Source organism: Bombus vancouverensis, unplaced genomic scaffold, assembly GCF_051014615.1.
Source record: "Bombus vancouverensis nearcticus unplaced genomic scaffold, iyBomVanc1_principal scaffold0025, whole genome shotgun sequence".
Lineage (NCBI taxonomy): Eukaryota > Metazoa > Arthropoda > Insecta > Hymenoptera > Apidae > Bombus > Bombus vancouverensis.
This window is the reverse complement of record NW_027468916.1, coordinates 900,272-916,903: the sequence shown is the minus strand read 5'-3', so window position 1 is coordinate 916,903 and position 16,632 is coordinate 900,272. Positions and strand designations below refer to the sequence as shown.

The window sequence follows — 16,632 nt, the reverse complement described above, 5'->3', positions numbered from 1 at the left end:
ACTTTCACTAGTTAATTGTTCATTGAGTTAACACGTTTTATATTTAAGCAATAATTGAAACACATATAATAATTTTCCCTTTTTCCTTTTAGGTGTTCGATATCTGTATTATTCGACAAACAGCACTACAACATACACTACTGCACTACGTTGCCCACTGAAATCACTTTATTCATTGTTTATTTCGATTATGCGCTAGTTTTAGCTTGTTTAAGTGCACTGTTCGCGGAATCCCTTTTACTTCAATCTTGACGTTTTGGTTCTGCAGGATTTCTAGCACTTTATATGGTCCAGTATATTGATCGGAGAATTTTCCTTTACTGGGTTCTTTTAGTAAATATATCGAATCTCCTACTTTAAAATCCTGGGGGTTGATTCGTCGGTCGTAATATTCTTTTGATCTTAGTTTGGATTTTATTAAATTTTCTCTTGCCATTCGTTGTACGGTGTTAATTTTATCGAACAGGTCTTCGAGATATTCTGCGTATGTTGGTTCCATGTTCTCTTCGATTATTACTTCACCAGTAGGTTCTCTGGCTAAATGTCCAAAAACTAATTCGTGCGGGGAGAATTTCGTTCCTTCGTGTACAGAGGTATTATAAGAAAACATAGCTAATTCTACCCATTCGTCCCAATTTCTGGAATTTTCAATGTATAATTTGAGATATTCAATCAGTACGTGGTGAGATCTTTCGATTGAACCGTTACTTTGTGGATGATATGCCGTCGTGGTGTATTGTTTGATGCGGAATCTCTTTGCTACTTTCTTCATTTGTGAGGATGTAAAGTTCGTTCCTTGATCAGTGAGAATAGCTCTCGGTGATCCGAAACGACAAATAAATCGCTTTACAAAAGCGTCCGCTATCTCGGTTGACGAGATTCCTCCTAGTGGAATCCCAATTGAGTATTTTGTTAATAAATCTTGGATGGTTAATATATATTCATTTCCCTTTTGAGTTTTTGGTAATGGTCCTACAATATCCATACTAATTTTATCGAATGCTTTACCTGGTGTGTCTGTAAGTACCATTGGTTGTTTTGCTTTTATTCTTGTGAGTTTCTTTAATTGACATTCCTTACATGTTCTTACGTAATCTTGAATTTCCTTTTTCATATTTTCCCAATAGTAGTGTTGTCGTATTCTTTGATAAGTTTTGGTAATTCCTTTGTGCCCTGCTACGCTTGATTCATGTTTTTCTCGTATTATGTTGTTCCGCGCTTCCACAGGTGGAGTAATTACTTCTCCAGTGCAAATGGTGATGGATAAGGTTTTTTCCATAAATATTTCCTTTAATTTTCTGATTGTATATCGCCAGGGTATTTCCTCCAAGTTTCCTTTGCTAATGCTAAACGAAGTTAACTGTTTTTCATTTACTACGTCTAATAGAGATCTTAGCGAGTTTAATAAATTGTCTGGTGTTATTGGAATATTTCTATTTTCCTTTATCGGTAGGGATACAATGTATTTTCCGGAATCGTAATTCAATCTTGCTTTTTCTAACATTAAATCTTCATAACGAGGCAATTTTCCCGTTTCCTTCATTTCTAAGGCTCCTTTATCTATCGGTTTGCCGTGTATATCTATAAATACTACTTTATGGTCACTTACTCTTGCAATTGAGTCTCGGGTTTCCGAAATTTTTAGTTCCGCAATTATCGTAGGTCTCGTGTCCTTTTCTTGTTGTTGAATTAGTTCTGGAACCACAGTGGAGGTTTCTTTTTCGCTTGTCGTGTCCGTGTCTTCCTTTTCTCGATTGGTTATTTCTCTGTCTGTACTTACATTGATTTCTGTTAGTGCTTGGTCTAAATATTTTATGGGGGTTTCTTCTATTGTAAAATGTTTTCGGGTAAAACCCTTTCCTTGGTTTTTGGAATCACTGGGTTGAGGCAAGACGCGTGGTTTGGCTTCGAATACGGGAGAGTCTTCCGTTGACGTGTCTATTTCGAATCTTTTTGGGACAGGATAGCGAATCGGTGAGACTTCCTCTCTCTTTCTGATTGGTAAACAAACTTCTGGAGGGTTCCTAGATAATGCGTCTGCGTTTGCGTTCGCTCTGCCTGCTTTGTATACAATATCAAATTCAAAATCCGATAATTTGAATTTCCATTTCCAAATTCTAGAAGTAGGATCCTTGATAGAATGCATCCACACTAAAGGTTTATGATCGGTTACGATAGTAAACTTTCTTCCGTAAAGATACGGTCGGAAGTGCATTGCGCTGTAAACAATTGCCAGACACTCCTTTTCTATGGTAGTGTCACGTCGATTCGGGGTAATTTCACGTTCCGCACGCAAGGTGAGAAATTCGTACTTAAATTTTGATTGTTATTAGAAAATTTATTGAACACTGACAGAGTAACGATACAGAATGGTCAAACAGCACAGAAAAGAATGTTCTTACAACGACTCGAGAGGTACTTTTTTATATCAAGGACCCGGCTCCTGTGGAGGGGCTATCGCTGGATGCCGGTCACATAGGGTTTCTATTACTGCTTAGCCATCATTTTGCTGACCAAGGTATGTGAGGCATAACCATCCTTTCGTTGCGTTCTCACGACCACCGTGACATTCCCCCCTCCTTAGCTTCGCTTTGCTCCGCTAAAGCGTAAGGCTCTGGTGGGGCTTCTAAGTTGAATGATCCCCTCATCTTCGTCTTCGGTGATATTTTGGAAGGTGACCGTCCTTGGTATTGTTGATGTTTGATCGATCCTGTTTACGCGAGCGGTAGGGCAGAGTATTTTGATACGTACATTTTTAGGAAATGATCGGCGTAGACATTCGAAAAGTTTACATTTGTACATTACATATATTGTTCCTAGTCCTAGGGCTATGATTCCTAATATTTGTAGTGTGGATATGCCATATTTCTTCAATGAATTTATGCGTCGCTCAAATTGCAGGGTACTGATTTGTGTTTGTAATGTGTCGAGGTTAGCTTTATATTGGTTAAAATTGTGAGTTACTTTTGGAGCTGTTTCTAATATTTTCTCTAATATTGGAACATCTGTTTCTTCGAAGCTGTATATGCTATTCTTAAATTTGGTTTCGTAAGAGATATTTTTATGTGATCCTCCTATTTTCATAATATTATGATCGTATGTGATTATGCACCCGGTTTTACTGCTAATTAAGCTTGGTTGTCTAATTTCTAGGATTTTATGTGTCTTACATAACACGTCGATTTGTACATTTTTCGCAGGAATAATAATATAATGGTTTTCCGTCTGCAAAGGTACGAACGTCAATTCTTCCAGCTTGAAGACAGCAGTCGGGCAAGTTTTGACCGTCTGTCGATTAGTAATTAATTCTGATCTGCATTCAGGTGAATTGATTCTATTGTGACTCGGTTGAGTTCTTTTACAAATGTGGATGATTGCCGTTCGTTTACAATATTTGTTTAAGTAGTGACTATCGACAAAGGTGTATTGTTCTGAGTCGGTTAGTATCAAATCAGTTTCTATTACAGGCGCAATGAATACAGAGTTTTGTTTGGAAGGTATCGGGTAAATTTTAGTTATTTTCCATTCATTGTTTTCCAAAAGCGGCACAGTTATTGTATATATAAGTTTGTTATCTCTTATCCATACCTTTAGTTTGCTTAGATCTAGAATTAGTTGAAAGTTTTGAACTGAAGGTTCGATATGGTTAGTCATAAAGTTTTGTCTCGTTATTTGGTCAAGTGTTTTTAAGAATTGTTGTGGGTTTATGATTCCTTGTTTCCCTAACATAACAGTGTTAAAAATTTCGTCGATGTTTATATGGAGTTCTGATATGGTAGATTCGGTTTGAATTAATAGGGAGACTAATATTTCGTTTTTTTCATTGTGGTTTTCAATCTTGTGTATATCGTTGGCTAAGTTTTCAAGTTGATTTGTTTTGGTATTGTCTAGCACGCGTTTGATGAGTGCGGTTTGGTTACTAAGAATTGTTTTTATTTTATTGTTGGAATCAAATAATGTATCGATGTTCTTGTTAATGAGTTCTAAATCGTTTTCGTCGAGAGTTCCGAATAAAGTTTTGGATACTGAGCCTATGACATTGAGCAATCCGCGTTTGCTTTTATAACGCAATAATAATTTGAGTTGCCGAGTCAGGTTTTGAAGATTTCTGTACTTAAATTTTAGGCTGCTTATTTCTGGTATGTAAGCGCAAGGTGGTTTACATTGACGGTCTATTAAATCTATTACGCGTTGTAATCTATTAACTTGGTCAATTGGATCGTTAAGGCCTACTATAAGGGTGATATCTATTTGTTCGTTGTACAGATAGCAATTGTCAATGTGTTCCAGGAATATGTTGGCGTAATTCAATGGTTTTACTTCTAGATCGCTTCTAATGTACTCGAGTGTTATGATGATCCATATTATGGTCTTCTTCCTGAAAGGTAGGGTTTTAGCCTGTTACCGTGGATTCTTTGCGTGTGACCGTTGGAATATTCGATAAGATAGGTGGGTGGATTGGATGAGAGGATTTCTGCAGGTCCTAGCCATTCGTGGTCTAGCTTGTTAGTTTTGTGATCGTTATGTACCCATACTTTATCTTTTACTCGGAATATCGTCTGTGTTTTAATAATTTTTCGCATTTGATCCCTCTGGTATCGCTTTTTGTTAGATTCGGTAACTCGTCTTGCTTTAGCTGTATAGGCGTTGTGTCGATTTTTCCAGAGGTTAAACAATTGTTCTCTGGTTAGGCTAGGAGTGGTTGATATTGAGGATGGCATGTTAGCTTGTCGTCCAAATGTTAGTTCGAATGGGGTATGTCCGGTCGTCTCATGTACTGAAGTATTATATCCCATGCATATTAATTTTAAGTTTTCATCCCAGTCGTTCTGTCGGTCGGTCGTACAAGTTCGAATAAGGTCCTTTACTACGGCATGCGTTCGTTCAAGGGATCCGTTAGATTGTGGATGGAAAGAAGTGGTTTTTATGTGTCGGATTTTGAAAGCCCTTTCAAATGTGTCCATCAATTTACATACGAAATTTCGTCCCATGTCCGTCAGAATACTTTTTGGTGCGGAAAATATGTACACATAGTGATCCAAAAGTTCGTTAATGATTGAGTTGGCTGTTTGGTCTTTTAAGGGTATGAGGATGAGATATTTGGTTAATTGATCTTGGATAGACAGGATAAACTGATTGCCCCGTTTGGTTTTGGTGAGAGGTCCGAATATGTCCATTGCGATTTTGTCATTAGGATTAAGGGGTGTGTCAGTTATCATAGGTTGTTCCTTGGCCCTGATACGATTTAGCTTTTCTCGTTGGCAGGTTTCGCAGTTTTGTATGAATTCTGTAACGTCTTGTTCTAGGTTTGTCCAGTGATGGTGCTCTTGTATTCGTTTCACGGTGCGGTGTATACCTAAGTGTCCTACTAATTCGTTACGATTTTCGCGTAGTATCGTTTGTTTTTGTTCGTTATCGTAGTCTACTGGCGGATCTTGTCCAAATATTAATTTAATTTGAGGGAATCTAGTTGTTAGAAACGTTAGCATGAGTTGAATATTTACCTTTTCTAACGTGCTGAAGCTATTGTCGTTTATTCCTATTTGTAAGCGTCCGGTTCGGTGTTTAATAAAGTGTTTGGTTAATTGACGCAACCAATGCTGTTCGTTAAAGTCTCCCAGTTCGGTCTTTGTAATTTGTTTAAAGTGTGGTCTGTTAGGTTTTTGGGTTATCGGAGCTGGGGTGATATTGATTTTCCAGTCTATATACTCGTCATAATAGTCCGGGTTTTCTACATTGGGTTGGATTTCTTCATTAGTGATAGGATACAATCGGGATAGAGCATCTGCAGCTGTATTTTCTTTTCCTTTTTTGTATTCGATTTCATAATCGTACTCCTCGAGTCTCAAACGCCATCGCATGAGTCTCGATGAGGGGTCTTTAACATTCTTTAACCATTTCAAGGCTTGATGATCGCTTTGAATTTTAAATTTTCTACCAAGTAGGTATTGTCTTAGTCTTTTGATTGACCATACTATTGCTAATAACTCTTTCTCGGTTGTGGAATAATTCTTTTCAGGAGGGTTCAAAGTTCGGGATATATAACAGCATGGATGTCCGTCTTGGGAGAGTATTGCTCCTAACCCTTCGTTACTTGCGTCTGTTGTTAATGTGAATGTTTTGTCAAAGTCTGGATATTGTAGTACAGGGGCTTTGCAGAGTTTTTGTTTTAGTGTGTCAAATGCAAGTTGTTGTCTATCGGTCCAGTAGAATGGAGTGTCCTTTTTTGTGAGATCTGTCAATGGTTTTGCGATTTTAGAAAAATTACGTATAAATTTTCTATAGTATCCAACGAGTCCTAAGAATGACTTTATGTGGGTCGCGGTCTTTGGTGTTTTAAAGTCTTTCACGGCTTGAATCTTTTTGGGATTAGGTTTTACTCCTTCCTTTGTTACTACGTGTCCTAAGTATTCTAATTCCGGTTTCAAAAATTCGCATTTGTCCGGTTGTATTTTTAATCCTAAATTTTGTAGTCTGTCTAGTATAATGGCTAGATTTCGGTTATGTTCTTGGGTGGTGCTCCCGAATATTATAATGTCATCCAGGTATACGAAACAGTTATTTCCTATTAACCCCCGTAGCGCGGTATCCATCATACGTTGAAACGTCGCCGGTGCGTTTTTAAGGCCGAAGGGCATGCGATTATAGTGGAAGTGACCTTGTGGGGTTGAGAATGCAGTATATTTTTTGGAATTTTGCTCCATAGGTATCTGGTGAAATCCTGACGAGAGGTCTAGGGCCGAGAAAAATTTAGCTTTGCCTAAGTGCTCGAGTATTTCGTCCGAATTTGGTAAAGGATACGCGTCTTGGTCTGTTTGCTCGTTTAATTTTCTAAAATCTATAACGATTCTCCATTTTTGTTTGCCTGATGCATCTAATTTTTTTGGAACTACCCAAATTGGTGCGTTATATGGACTGTCCGATGGTTCTATGATTTGTTTGTCTAACATGTCGTTGATTTGAGTCTCGATTTCCTTTTTATGACATTCGGGCGGTCTATAAGATTTGATGTTTATAGGTTTGTCTGTCTTGAGTGTGATTGTATGTTCTGTCAAGTTGGTACATGGTAATGAGTCTGTTTCCATATTAAAAACGTCTAAGTAATTGATGAGGATTTTCTCAAGGGGTTCTCGAAGTTCTGGATCAATATGTTTGGTACGTATTATTTGTGCGAATTTATTAATTTGGCTTAGTTTATCGGGTTTCTCTATTTCGTTTGTAATGTGACAGATTTGCTTACCAGTGTCGATGAAACATACTGTTGTGGGCTTTCCTTCGATGTATTGGGCTGAGATTAGAGTTTCGCCTGGTCTTATCTTGCTATCGGTTTCCTGGAATGGTAATATAATTTCGTCTAAGGTTAGTTTATTGTTAGTGACGCTGTATTGATACTTTGTAAGGAATGGGAGTCCGATTATTCCATCTTCGATTAGGGGAAAGTTGTTAGGGACTACGTAGAATTGATGATTTTTCTTGAGCATGGTTAAATTGCAAATTTTGTTAGTGGTATGTTTGTCACTTCCCATTAGGAAGGTTTTTGGGTTAGAAGTTTGGACGTTTAGTGAGGCTTTTTCTTTTATAAGGTTGATTCCTGCTCCGGTATCGATGAGGAATCTGGCTCTTCCTCCGTCTCTTCGTTGCAGTACGATTGATAGTAATCTTCCGGTGGTGGTGCAGTTAACTCGAGGTAAGCTTCCTCTGGGTTCTCCGTTGTTTGGTTTACTCGAGGTGGAATCTTTCCTTGGCTGGCGAATGGAAAATTTCGAGAGTAGCATTTTTCGGCTGTGTGTCCAATTCGTAAACACTTTGGACACTTCGGTTTCATGCGGTTGTCTAATGGTCGGCTAGGTAGCTGAGCAAAAGTTTGTGGCTGTGAATCGGTAGTAGTTCGCTTGGATACTAATGTAATGTTGTGAGATTGATTCTTTGGGCGGTTGGCAACACGATTTGCATCTCGTAACCATTGTTCTCTATCAGCTGCTAGTTGTTGGGCAAGGTTCAGGTTCTTTGGATCGCTAGATACCACCATCTGTCCTATCTCGTATCGTAAGTTGAGCAAATATGTTTTAAGTGCTTCGCGTTCTTCAATATCTATAGCTACGCGTCGTTCTGTTGGTGTGCGGTTTTCGTTTTGGACTGCATAATTTAATTCGTTTAGCTGTTGTCGGAATCTGGAGTTAAAAGATTGTACACTTTCTGTTGCCCCTTGTTTTAAATTCTTTAATTTGTCCCTACAGTTGCTAATAGTTGTTGGTGTTAATACGTGTTGTCTTAAGCATGAATATAAGTCTTCGAACGAGTTGATTTTTAGATATCGTATGTTTCGTTTCGCGTTGTCGGTAATCTTTTCGATCAGTATGAGATCTAATAATAGCTCTCTGTCACTTGCCTTGCACCTAGCTCTTGCTTTGCGGACCGATAAGATGAAATCTTCAACGCCTACGTCATCTTGACCACGTAGTGTCTCGACAGTTCGTATGGCCTTATCTGCCTCGAGCCCTCGATCTTCGTTGTAGTTGTTTATTGGTTTAATCGCGGCGCGGCTAGATGCGGCTCGTGGTCTTTGTGACGTGTTCGGTCCGTCAGTTTCGTCATCCGTTACGTTATCAGCAGCGGTTTCTAAATGGGCGTTTATTTGCGACTGGTCAGTCTCGGTGTCGTATTTTATTTCCATGGTTTTTGCAAGATCGCGTATTTCTTTAGAGCGATTTCTATCGCTAGTTTCCGCAAATTCTTTTATGTTTTTAATGTTTTGATCGGTGCTGTTTCTAAAGCTTCTAAACTCGTGAGTTAGGCTTTCAAATTGTTCAATCAGGGTAGCGATTAGTTCGTTTTGTTTAGCGGTACTCTTGTCAGTTTCTATTACTGCTTAGCCATCATTTTGCTGACCAAGGTATGTGAGGCATAACCATCCTTTCGTTGCGTTCTCACGACCACCGTGACAGTAGAGTAGTTTTGTTCGGCGGAATTTAATAGTCTTGAGGCATACGCAATCGGCAAATCCTTTCCGATTGGCCCTTGACTCAGTACACCGCTTATTGCATATCCTGATGCGTCTGTGGTAAGGTTAAAAGGTTTAGAAAAGTCTGGATATTGTAGAATGGGTTTCGTCATTAACGCTGTTTTTAAATTATTGAATGCATCTTCTTGATTTTCCGTCCATTTGAAGGGAGTATCTTTCTTTAATAGTTGTGTCAATGGTTTCGCGACCTTGGAGAAATCGGGTATAAATCTTCTGTAATATCCTGCTAGCCCAGAAATTGTTTGATATTTTTCGCCTTCTTTGGTCGTGGAAATTTTGATACGGCTTCGACCTTTTTTGGATCGGGTTTCACGCCATCCTCACTAATTATATGTCCCAAATAATTCACCTCATGCCGTAAAAATTCACACTTATCGGGTTGTAATCGTAATTTGGCTGTCCTCGGTCTTTCCATTAATTTATTAAATTTAATTTCGTGTTCCTGGAGAGATCTGGAATAAATCACTATGTCATCCAGATAGACGAATAGTTCTATTCCTTGCAGACCCGATAATACCGAGTTCATTAAACGTTGAAATGTTGCTGGGGCATTTTTTAATCCAAAGGGCATTCTTTTGAATTGAAAATGTCCGTATGGTGTCGAAAATGCCGTTTTGTGGGCGTCCTCTTGCGACATACGGATCTGGTGAAAGCCTGATGCTAAGTCAAACGTGGAAAAATATTTTGCACTTCCTAATTGATCCAATATTTCTGTGATGTTGGGTAATGGGAAGGCATCGCCAATCGTTTTATCGTTCAATTTTCTATAATCGATAACTAATCTCCAGCGTTTATTTCCTTGCGAATCGGGTTTTTTGGGCACAATCCATAACGGGGAGTTATATGGAGATATTGATGGTTCCACTACGTCCGTATCTAGCAATTCTTGAATCTGTCGATTTATCTCTTCTCGATGTATTGGCGGATATCGATACTGTTTGGTATTAATTGGTATATTATCTGTGGTAATTATTCTATGTTCCAGAACTTCAGTTGCCTCCAATGTATCTCTTGGAATATGAAATCTATCTTGATTGTTACGAATCAATTTTTTTTACATTTTCCTTTTCTTCTTCGTTCAAGTGTTCGAGTCGTAGTAACTCATTTATTTTTTCGTATCTACTTTCCTTCGATTTTAAAACTGTATTACACGCTGTCCTAGGAAGCGGGGAGGGATTTTCAAATTGCTTAATTACCATCGTCGGTGTTGTAAATTCGTAATCTCTTGAAGTAGTATTTATTACTCTTATATAGCCTTTTCCTTTATGATTCCTCACAACTGCATTTCCGAAATAGATTCCCTTGCTCGGCTCGATTCTTGGAATAAATCCCTCTTTTATCTCTGGATTAGCGATATTAATTGAACACGTTATTGAACTTCGCTTCGGTATAATTATTTTCTCCTTAGTGTCGAAGGGAATATAAATATTTCCCCATTTGATATGTTTTTCTTCATAATCTAAACGAGCTTTACAACCTGCAAAAAATTCGGATCCTAAGATTCCGTCTTGATCGATTAGTAATGAATCATCGACTACGTGAAAAATAACCGGATGGCCCGCGACCTGTATTACCGTCTGCCCTAGGGAGACCAGGCTCGTTGCCGTAATTCCTCGCACTTCAATTGATTCTTTCTCGTCGATGATGGCTGAATCGGGTAAAGCAGGTTTCTTGATAATATTGATTTCCGATCCAGAGTCTAACAATAAACTCGTCTTGGTTTTTAGATTTGGGGAAACTATTCGTGCAGTTGGGGTCGTTGGAGAATCGTTAAATTTTACTGAAATAATTCGGAGAGGTCGCCTTCCGAATCTGAATTCAACTCTTGATGATTTTCCTTCGCCGGTTGCTTGTGCTTCGCTCTTTCCCTTTTGTCTTGAGATTCTGGATTCTCTGTCTGTGGCCTTGTTTGGTTGTGGGATGACTCCCCCACAGTATTTAGTGGCTGTTCGTTCGATCTTATAGTCGGCATTGCGTTCGCTCCGTCTCTCGTTATGGGTGGTGGAGTTGATCTCGCGTGGGTGGCTGCCCTCGTCCTGTTTGTTGCCGTCGGCGCCGGTCGTCTGATTGCCGCTTGTACTCTCGGGCGATTCGGCGTATCGTTCCCTCGTGGCTCGCCCCATTCTCCCGAAGGACGTGTTTGGTTTCCCGACGGTCTCGAAGCGTAGGGTACGATTAATCCGGCGTCTACTCGGGCTTTAAATTTGTAACAGTCCTTCACTAAATGTCCGGGTTTTTTACAATAGTTACACATGATATTTTGTCTATTAGTATTCGGAAAATTCTGCGATGGAGGTACTGATCTTCGATCTTGGCGGTTGTTTCTGATATTGTTATTAGTGTTCGAGGGACATGCGTTATCGCGTCTGTAATAGTTCGAGGGTGTCGGTCGATGGGGTCGCGTTCTGTCGGTTATTTGTCTCAATTCGTGTGTTGCTTTAACGGCTTGACGATACGCATCTTCTAAAGTATGGTACCCTGCTATTTTTACTCGAAAAGTGTTAACAATGTGTTTTCATGATTTGTTTCTCGCGCCTGACTTCCATTAATCCCTAATATTCCTGTCGCCATGACGCGTATAAATCCAACATGGCTGCTCATAAATGTCATCAGTAAAGTTTTAGTGGCGGGTCTTTAGTTTTGTTTGATATCGAAGTAAATTTTCGTCTGTCGCTCGTTTTTCCTTATTCTACCGCAATCAGAACATTTATTTATTAACATTATTTTAAAGTGACAGTAGTATATCTCGTGTGAATATACGTATATATATATGTTTATGTTGTGTGTTACTTCAGTATAGCTAATGTTTTGTAATTCTTTGATCGCGTTATTTATTGTTTCGAGTAGTTTATTTTATAGAGCATTCGATAATATAAAACATATGCACTCACACGTACATATATATATATGTATATACGTATTTATATGCCTATTTCTCTTGCCCGTATAGTGTTCATACGAAATGAAATGTTAATTATTTGTTTTATATTAATTTCTTTTAATAAGATAGAACACGCACACGCACACGCACACGTATATATGTATATATTTCTGGCAAAGTGATTTTCATTCAGATTCTTTAGTGATATAGTGTTGTGTATTTGAGGTTATGTGTCAATCATTTGATTTCATATATACATATATATCTTGTATTGTGACAACATAGTATTGAAGGTTTTGTTTCTAGATTATTGTGCGTTTAATGTGTGTTTACATAATTGTGTTTGATGATAGAATTTCTGTATGCAATTCCTCGAATCGTTGCGGTGTTAATTATTTTGAGCGTTTGAGCTATCGACAGGTTGTCGCTTAGTCCCAAGTGTTGCGTTGTGTGTTCTATTTCTTTTGTAGATTATTAATAGTAGTTTTAGTTTAGAAAAATAGATTATTTATATGTTTATATAGAGACATGCATGTTTCATAATCAAATTCTTATTTTATAATGTTTTACCGGTATGTAGGCTAGTTTTAAGTATGTATCTTAGATTGTAGAATGCACATAGATTAGTAGTAGTTTAGAAAAATAGATTATTTATATGTTTATATAGAGACATGCATGTTTCATAATCAAATTCTTATTTTATAATGTTTTACCGGCATGTAGGCTAGTTTTAAATATGTATCTTAGATTGTAGAATGCACATAGATTAGTAGTAGTTTAGAATATAGATTTTTATATGTTTGTATAGAGACATGCATGTTTCGTAGCGTAGTTCTTATTTTATAACTCTTTACCGGAACGTAGGCTAGTTTTAAGTATGTATCTTAGATTGTTGATTTGAATCAATAATGTAGAAAGAGCATACATTAATATAATTTATATATGTATATATACAGACATGCATGTTTCGTAACGTAGTTCTTATTTTATAATTCTTTACCGGAACGTAGGCTAGTTTCAAGTATGTATCTGTTTAATAGAATGCGCACACATATATATATGTTTCTGACAATGTAACTTTTATTTCTTTAATAATACAATATTGTATGTTTTATGTATTCGTTTGATTATTAAGTCTTAACTTCGTATATACTTATATTTCATAAATTGATAATATTGTATTTGTTGCATAGTATTATAAGCATTAACTCTAGTATTTACTAGTTCATTACATGTCTAGCATATATGTTTATATTTATATGTAACTCTCCAAGTTGATTGATTAAAATATATTTATATATACATGCATATCTGGTGTTTCAATTATTTCCCCTTTTGTAGTTATTCTTATTTCCCGGTTTATTTGTTTGGTTCGTAACTCGTTCAATCCGTTAGCTGGTTTCATTTATTATTTTTTTTTATACTGATTGGATTTATTAGTTGCCCTCGCCTTGTTAATCCTTCCTTTAGTTTCGTAGCGCCCGCTCTCGAGGCCGCATGCCGCCACAATCTCACTTCTCGGAAAACCCATACAACTACTCCAGACCTCCGTTAGGCAAAACGCTTATCTCGTGAGCGTGGCTACGTTTGGCGACCAATTGTCACCTCGAACCCAATCTCGCTATCACAAATTTTGAACAATTACAGCTATAATAAAATCTAGACTAAAGTACTAGAGGATATTCCCAAAATTTCCAAGGAAAGGCTTCGGCTTTCCTTTCATCTCCGACATATATATTATTTCTGGCATATATATTTCGGGTTCACATTATGATTAGGGTTAGGTGCGTGTAACGAATCTTCATTTGTATTAGCCATTGTTGTTATGTAACAGAGAAGATATTTACTAGTACAAATATGATTATTACAGAATTTGACAAGTAGCCGTAGTAATTAGATACTCGAGATGCTAATGACAATAATCCTACGTTCAATAACGAATCCGCGGTCAGCGGAATAACAAAATGCGCTTCCTTCCAAAGTCCAAGTTGTACTCAACTTGCTTGTCTACGGTACAAGTATGACTAAACTAACTGTTGCGTCGCATGGAGCAGCGGAACCCCAGCCAACGCTACCTGGCGGCCAGCGGCCCACCTACCTGCTTCCAGACCCCCAATAAACTCAATGACCGGCCATAAAACGTCACCTTCTAGCTAAATTGTTTCCAGATGTGTGTCGAGCAATCTAGTTGTCTAGAAGCATTTCGGTTTATGTCCGGATTAGCAAAATCCTTGAGTTTGTTATGCTATTAAAAAAGGCTCGGAAAAGGCAGGTAGTCACCGAACGAGAAAACCCAACACATAAACATAGGATAGAAACGACTGGTTTTCCCCAGCAATAAAATCACCCCGGACACTGGTGAGAAATTCCTCATGTCCTGCTTCTTTAGCGGGGTCACGACCAATCGGCATCAAGCTTTCCTTCGGGGAAAACTAAGAGGGAGTCAGTCAGCAGTCGGTCAGTGAGTCAGTCAGGCAGCCAGTCAGTCAGTCAGCAGTCGGTCAGTGAGTCAGTCAGGCAGCCAGTCAGTCAGTCAGCAACCTCGGGAAGTCTCAGTTCGCAGCAACGATTCGCGCTTACGCTCTCGCCCTCTCATCCCCTGATCTTACGTTCTAACCGAGTCCAACCGTATCCCGGTTGCTGTTAATTCACCACTCAGTGTATACACAGTGTCTTAATAAAACACAACTGAAAACCCGTTACAGCAGTGTGCACTTCAATTAACCACCTCTATTAGCCTAAACGCAATAGGGGCTCGATCATCTCGCAGCGTCGATTGAACAATCGTAACAGGAATTTACGACTCCTGTTGATGCGCTTCTATACGATCGTGTCTCCCCGCGAGTGAAAGAACACTAACTTTTTGTTAAAACGTAGAATATTCACCAAGCGTAAAGACATTATGTAACTCGCTACTGAGACATCACGAGAGAGAATGACTTTCCGTCAGGGTGATGCTGCAGAGGAAAACTGTGATGGGGTGTGTCTAAGGACACGAGGTCATCGGATTCGTCGAGAAAAGCCCTTGTTCGGAAAGTGAGGGAAATTGACGTTGCTGTCAATTGGTCAATTTCCATGTTGGTATCGAGAAAAGGATGTTAGCCGCCCTTGAGGGAAAGTTGCTAGTGGGAAGCGTCGTTCGTGAAAAAAATACATTTCCCCTATCTTCACGTAGTTGGGACAAAAACTGCTTGTCTGTTTGAAGGACTTTAGTAAACTAAATCTTAAAATTTATAACGGGTTCTCAAGCTTGCTGAACATGTACTGTGGAGATGCATCGACATCTGGTAATCATTTTAGCCGGAGAATAGGGTCTGCGTGTGGCGAGACACGGGACAGAAACCGTTGGAATGTTTACTGTCGAGTGCCGCTACAATTATTTCTTTTAAGGAGAGCTATAGAATTTCTCTATAACTCTGTTAGAGAGAGCGTTCATCCCTTGACCGCGGCTACATTCGGCGACTGATTGTCGCCTCGAGCCCAAATTCATTATCACAAATCTCGAACAAATACAATCGGATTGAATAACGACAATTGCTTAATTGCGGCTATAGTAGAATCTAGATTAATGTGTTAAGGGGTTTTCCCAAATTCCAAAGGGAAGGCTTCGGTGTCCTTTTATCTCCGACATATACATATAAATGTGATATAAATTATATCGTGTTTGGCCTCATTTTAATCAGAAAAATCTCACAAAAAAGTCAGTAAAAATTTAATTAAAAAAAATTAAACATAAGGTTTAACCATTGACTGATGGATAATTAGTATTCTTTCATGGACGATTGAATTCGGATCATTTTACACTACTCAACCGTCGAACTTAGTGGCGTGTTAAAGGGAACGCTAGCGTATGGTATGACGTTATAACGTAAATAGGTTATATGGTATGACGTTATACCGTATTACGTTATATGGGATGACGTTATAACGTATTACGTTATACGGGATGACGTTACAACGTATTACGTTATATGGGACGACGTTATAACGTATTACATTATATGGGATGACGTTATAACGTATTACGTTATATGGGTTGACGTTATAACGTATTACATTATATGGGACGACGTTATAACGTATTACGTTAAATGGGATGAATTTGTAACGTATTACGTTAAATGGGACGACGTTATAACGTATTATGTTATATGGGATGACGTAATAACGTATTACGTAATATGGGATGACGTTATCACATAATACGTTATATGGTATGACGTCATAACGTAAATAGGTTATATGGTATGACGGTATACCGTATTACGTTATATGGGATGACGTTATAACGTATTACGTTATATGGGATGACGTTATATCGTATTACGTTATATGGGACGACGTTATAACGTATTACGTTATATGGAACGACGTTATAACGTATTACGTTATATGGGATGACGTAATAACGTATTACGTTATATGGGATGACGTTATTAATTAATACGGTATATGGTATGACGTTATAACGTATTACGTTATATGGGATGACGTTATAACGTATTTCGTTATATGGGAGTACGTTATAACGTATTACGTTATAATGTATGACGTTATACCGTATTACGCTATATGGTATGACGTTATAACGTAATAGGTTGAATGGTATGACATTATAACGTATTACGTTATATGGTATGACGTTATAACGTATTACGATATATGGGAAGACGTTTTAACGAAATAGGTTATATGGTATGACGTTGTAACGTAATAGGTTATATGGTAT

General features: G+C 38.2%; 1 protein-coding gene across 1 annotated transcript in view; it reads left to right on the top strand.

The window, feature by feature from the left end:
* LOC143304175 (uncharacterized) overlaps nt 1-14,605 on the top strand; it is a 112,086-nt gene extending 97,481 nt beyond the window's left edge. Inside the window, exon 8 of the mRNA XM_076626544.1 lies at nt 93-14,605. The gene's annotated coding sequence lies outside the window, so the exon portion shown is untranslated. The remainder of the gene's footprint in view (nt 1-92) is intronic.
* The last annotated feature ends 2,027 nt before the right edge of the window (nt 14,606-16,632 follow it).